The sequence below is a fragment of the Bombus flavifrons genome, chromosome 9, assembly GCF_040668555.2.
Source record: "Bombus flavifrons isolate JBK064 chromosome 9, iyBomFlav1_principal, whole genome shotgun sequence".
Lineage (NCBI taxonomy): Eukaryota > Metazoa > Arthropoda > Insecta > Hymenoptera > Apidae > Bombus > Bombus flavifrons.
In genome coordinates this window covers 7,002,416-7,008,956 of record NC_138450.1, presented here as the reverse complement: position 1 = coordinate 7,008,956, position 6,541 = coordinate 7,002,416, and positions in this window count along the sequence as shown.

Sequence of the window (6,541 nt, the reverse complement as noted above, 5' to 3'; positions counted from 1 at the left end):
TGCCAGGCGTGAAAAGTCTAAAGGTACCGTGGCCGTTTTGCCGTTTTATAGTAAATTATAACTATTGAAGAAACCGACCTACGCTGGTCGGTGGGGATCGTCAACCTTGAGTGGTGCGTTTGCATTGGCAGATGTTGCATGTGACAGCGTTTAAATCAACCGTAGTATTCGTGTACGCGGCGTTGTCTTACCTGCACACTCGCTTATCACTGATACACACGCAAAAATAACAATGTCCCATGAGTAAACGAATAAGTAGAATTTATGTGTGCGAGAGACCGAGTAACGACCAATGTCAATCCGCACCACCACCACCGCAACAGTTTTTGTCTCCTTCTACGTTTCAGACCCTTTCGTACCCGTCCTTCTTTCCTTCCTTTCGAAGATCCGGTAGACTGGATCAATGTCACTTTCGTCAGACGAAATTCTTCACGACTCGCCGTCGCTATTGTTTTCCAACGACCGAACACTGTCAGACGCGTGTGTAGTTGAGACACACTAATTGGAAGGGTTTCGCTTATCAAGTGGAGCAGGTCTTTTCGTTGATCGTGGGTTCGTGAAGATCTTCATGCTGTAGGTTTTTCATGGTAATATCGATAGGCAGAGATTGAGTGTTACTGAAATTTTGTGTTTAACGGTAGAACAACTGCTGGTGCAGTTGAAATGACTAATTTAATAATTAATAATTTATAAGTTCAATTTATTTTTCACGATAGGAATTTTAGAGATATTATGCACTTTGGAGGATTTGAACGATTTGTCGTAAAATGTATGAATAGAAACTTATTTTTCACCTTACACTATATATTCTTTTATGCAGCTTTCGTTTTAATTTTTGATATACGTTTTATAATTCAATCTAGTAACTACAACTATAATTTTTAATACATTCAATTCACCATTTTGTTCCACGAGTTCCTTTTCCAGGCAGCTCCACAATTGTGAAAGGAAACAGTGTACCATCATATCCAAAAGATATTTAAATTATCTAACCTTTCGTTCACGCAACATTTACATATTATACAACATTTTCATTTTGAATGAAGGGTGTTTTATGAATAACGTTATACGTTAACCGTTAATGTAAGAATTAAAATGTAACGCTAGAAACGAATCTGCATTAGAAAACTATATTTATTAAATGAATTATGCATGAATTATACATTAAAATTATTCATTTTGACAGGAAGTCAGAGTTCACGTAGAACTTTGAGGCGGCGACAGAAATTATAGTAGGTCCATGAAACAGTTTTGCCCTATGCATAAGTAGTAAAGATTTTACTAGGCGAGATTCTAAGAAGTTTGGTGAGAACATTACGTGGGTTGCCGTTGCGGTCTGAAACCGGGTCAATGTAACCAGTCGTTTGCCCTTGTCTTCAGATTCTTAAGGCTAAGGCAAATGTTTAACGAGTTACGACTTAGTCGGAAACACATCGTATCTTTCTTCACGCGGAATCTCAGTGTTCCGGAAAGAGTGTAGTAACTCCATTGAAACAATTATTGCAATCGTGTTTGGTCAATTATACAACACGTGTTAGACTGGAACCTAAACATTATTCACATAATTGCTAGAGTAAAATGATTCTTGTTATCTTATGTAAATTCCAGACACTATGTCGGTTTATTCGTTGCCTTTTAACGGGGTTATCACTTAAGTTTCGTATAATAGCTTTTGGGCTATTATCTCTAAATAGGTTTTGATTATCTGCCTGTGGATAGTGTAAACGTAATAGATGAAGGAATTTAAAAAAATTTTTTTTTAAATGTTTAGGCAAATCGATATTTTCGTGAAAATAACTAAAGAAATGGGAGCTTGTTTCACGTATTAAGTATTATAACAAATAATTTTGTAATTTGGATATTTTGTATATATATATTTCACTAATTTTATATATTTAAACGGATAAATATTTAACCTATTAATTGTTAATAGTAATATATATTGTTTAAAGAATTTCTAAACGTGTAACGTTTTAAAAAAACAACGAGATATATAGAAAAAGAAAATACTACTTATACTCTACTTGGGGGAAGCATGTTTCCCTAGGGTTTATCGACTCGAGTCGTAATTTTCACGTGGCTATTGATCGCATGTGGTCCAATAATTATTGTCTCTTGCTGATTTCGCCGCGATTCGTCCATGTCGATTGGCGTACCGTTACGTTCAATACCGAACAAGTTTCGTTGGTAATGAGGTTCCACCATTTCGACATTGGAATTCAATTATTCAGGGTAAGAAACTGCGCACTCCCTTGCCACTTGGTGTTGGTAACACACAACGATGCACACGTATTTTACAGTGAATGGACTTATACGAAGGAACGAGCGCAATTTACAGGATGATTGTGTCGTTTATGGAGCAAGAAGTGGAGAAACGTTGATTAAACAGAGAAGCAAAACTGCAAGATCGTTCACATGCAAGAAAGTGTTCGATAATTTATGAATGCTCCTGGTTACTTTTAATGGTTACTTAAAATTAATCGATCACGTTCAGAAGATCGGTAAAGGATGTGCCTTCCGAATGTAATTTAAATTCGAAACGTAGCAAAAATTTTCATATTTTCGCGATGGTATTTGTATTTTTTATTAATTTTGTTCAAGTCCTCTGAACACTTCCTTTTTTAAATAGGGCTTAGGTGTAAGAATGGTCTTATTCAGTCTTGACAGTAATGAAATATCTTGTCAAATATTGAATGTACATTGCATCGCTTAAGTGAATTTTATTAAGAATTTGGTAAGGAATCTGGTAATTTTTTCGTAAGATAAGTAGAATGTAATTGAAAAGAAAAGAGCGATAAAAATATATAATTTTCGATTACTGGTAAGTGCAAGGCGTGGAGAAAAAATTGGAGTTAGTGGAAGTAGTTACTGAAAGCTATTTATTTGAATCTTCGTAAAAATCTATATTGTCACCTTCGAAGTAGTCCCCACGGAATCCATACACTTAACCCAACGTCATTTCCATTATGCAAAACATTGTTGTATGGTTTTTAAGACTGGGAGATCTCGTTGTGCGATCCCCTTTTGGGATATATCAAGAACTGTATTATTAAAATGTGACAGAAACTCGCGGATGGCGAACGAAATGTGGGACTGAAGTCTCTGTGGTGGAGAATCGTTCATATTCATTTTAAAATTAAATTATCATCGTCAGAAAAAAAAATAAAATCGACACCAGAATTATCATGTTCATTGGAATGATGGATTTCAGAATACAAAGATTTAATTTTTTCTAATATATTTTCTCCATATCACCTTTCCTTCCAGAAAAAGATTACGTAATATTTTCGCTACCCATAGAACTATATAATTCTAGAACTCGAACGTTCATAAAATTTACAATTCTTCTCGGAATTTTATACTTATGCTATAACACATTTTCTCTCTATTTAATTATTATCTATTTATGTAATTATCCATAATAAGAAAGTATTCTTTACGGATGAAGATATTATCATTCGTAGAAGCTACAAAAGTTAGCGTTCTGCGATTAATCAGTACAATGGTATTCTTTTTGCATTGGAAATATTTTTATTTGAGGCGCTAATATTTTAAATAATATGTACCTCATATCAGTAACAGGTGCTTCACGCAACAACTGAAACATTAGCAGTAAACATCTTAATTTAAATATATCGTAAAAACATAAAAAAGTGAAATGAGATTAGTAATTTAATTACATCGTGTCCTGACCTAGAACATGCCCATTATTACCACACAAAGATATACGATAAGGACTACAGCGATCTATCACAACCTTATCTCATATGCCACGCAATTAAATTCATCATGAGTATGACCCAATACTAACCGGTCGTAATTTTCCTAGAAAATTTATTATTACTACTAATATGTACATAGTTGCTTGATAAGCCGAAATTAGCTGAACTTAAACGTGTCCGTGAAAAAGTTGAAATCAGGGTGACAATCTGACCTTGACGATAAGTATAAATAAGGCAAGGCTGTTGATTACTTTAGTCATCGAAGCAAACAATAAAGCGATGTCTCACCCGCATGAGGGTGCTGTGACCCATATACCTTGACCCACTGTCACGGGCTACAGGTGAAATACAATCCTATGTCCTACATCATCTTATCGTATTTTTCTTGGGATGTTAACTAGACTCTTGATAAGACAGTTATACACAGTAAATCGCCTACGAATAAATAAATTGCAGTTCACGACGAAACTCTGTCGTTCTTTCAACCAGTTAATTAATATTTTTGTATTGTGAAAGTAATTTTATAAATAGGATAACAATCGAAGGACGCCATTTGATTCGAGGGAAAGATGAGGCCTATTCGTCTTCCAAAAACAGATAATATTTTAAATGCTGCAACTTGGTGCATCGCATAGACCATAAATAAATGTTCAAAACATAACAATTCTATTTGTAGATGACAATTTTGCTGAAAAATATGAGATAATGACTGGTTTGGGACATGGATAGTAATATTAGAAGAAGCCAGCAGCAAGTGACAGTTCAGAAGAACACTCGTTTTATATTCTGCATTAACAAGATCAAAGGAAACAAGAGCTGAAACTTCCTTTCCAAGACGTAAAAATCTTAATAAAGAAACTTTAGAGCTCTCCACGGAACAAGTGAACTTGTAAAAAACAAAATTGCTTTATATACAGTGACTCGTGAATGTATTCGAATGTCGTACAAAACGAAATAACTTTTTCAGAATTGAACTAAACAGCTTGAATTTTGTTTAGAAGGGTAGAATTATTAGTTGATTACATGACGTGGAAACAAAATTTATTTTCAATTAATTTGATTAAAGTGACTAAAGGCATTAAAGCGAATTAAGGAATCTCTGTTATGAAACTATTTCGACTGAGGATAATCACCCTTCCATGTATTGTGTTATGTGTTTCCGCATGATTAAACTGCCAACGCAGTAGAATGTGCCTTGTTTGCTTGTGCGAACAATCCAGGGATGTTTGTAAACGCTTGTCTCGTTTCCACCAATGATCGTCATTTCCCAACGCACGCTACAGACGGCAAAAGGCATATAGAGATAGATCCATAGACAAGCTGAAACGGCTACAGAAATTATTGTAGGTCCATGAAACAGTTTCGTTTGATGTGTAATTAGTAAAGATTAGACTAGGTGAAATTCCAAGAGGTATTGTGAGAGTGTTACGTGGGTTATCGTTGCGGTTTGAAATCGGGTTAATGTAACAGTCGTTTGCACTTGTCCCCAGATTCGTAAAGCCAAAGTAAATATTTAACGACTTACGACTTAGTCGGAAACACACCGTATCGTCTTTCTTCACACGGAATTTCAGCGTTGCGGAAAAAGTGTAGTAACGATACAATGTTACGATAAATATATTTCTAAAACAATCTCTTATTTGTTTGTTGTAATATTAGCAAAATTGAAATATAAAAATTCGGAAATCGTAACAAGGAAGGAACTCTATTTACTATATACCATAGACAAATATTTATCTACTGATCACGTTTCAAGGAAAGAATAAAGAACGTAGGAAGGGAAAATTCTATATCTACTTGGGAAAATCATGTTTTCCACGGATTTATCGACTCGACCCGTAATTTTCTCATGGCTATTGATCGCGTAGGGTCCAATAATTATTGTTCCTTTCTGATTTCGCCGTAATCCGCCCACGTCGATTGGCGTCCCGTTATGTTCATTATCGAACAAGTATCGTAACGAGGTTCCGTCACCTCTACATTGGAATTCAGTCATTTATTTTACAGTGAATGGGTTTGTACGAAAGGACAATTGTAATTTGTAGGACGAATGTGTGGCTTACGGAAGAAGTCACGGACAAAGGTGAGTGTTGATTGGACAGAAAAGATCGTTCGGATGCAGGAAAGTGTTCGATATTTTATGCATGTTCCTGACTTCTTTTAGTGGCTTTGCCTTGTCCTCTGATCCGAAGATCAATTCGATCACGTTTTGTAGAATGACAAAGAACGTGATCTATCTTCAGAATACAAATAAAATTAATATTAGAATTACCCAATTTATCAAAAAGACGGATTTCAGGATATAAGGTAGATTAATCTTTCTTCTAATATATTACTTCCACGATACCATTCTCTATAGTAAAATGTTGTGCAATATAAAAAATTACACGAGATTCAGTTAATAAATACCTTGTTCTACCTATTCTTGGAATTACGTAATTCTAGTGTTCGTAAAATTTACGATTCTCTCGAGATTTTTATCTTTATACTATACATTATGTTTTCTTTTCATTTAATAATTGAATTATTACGTATTTAATTATGGAAAATAAAAAAATATTCTTTACAAACGAAGGCTATGAATGAATTACCAGTGGTAGAAGTTACAAACGTTAGTATTCTGCGATTAATGAATACGATGGCTATCTATGTAGTAGCATTCTCTTTGCATCGGGAATATCTTTATTTGATATCTTTATATCTTTATTTTTAATGATATTTGCCTCATTACGTTATTTTGCTGAAGTATACAAAAACTGGAATGCAACAGGTGCTTCACGCTACATTTGTATCATTAGCAATAAACATCTCAATTTAAA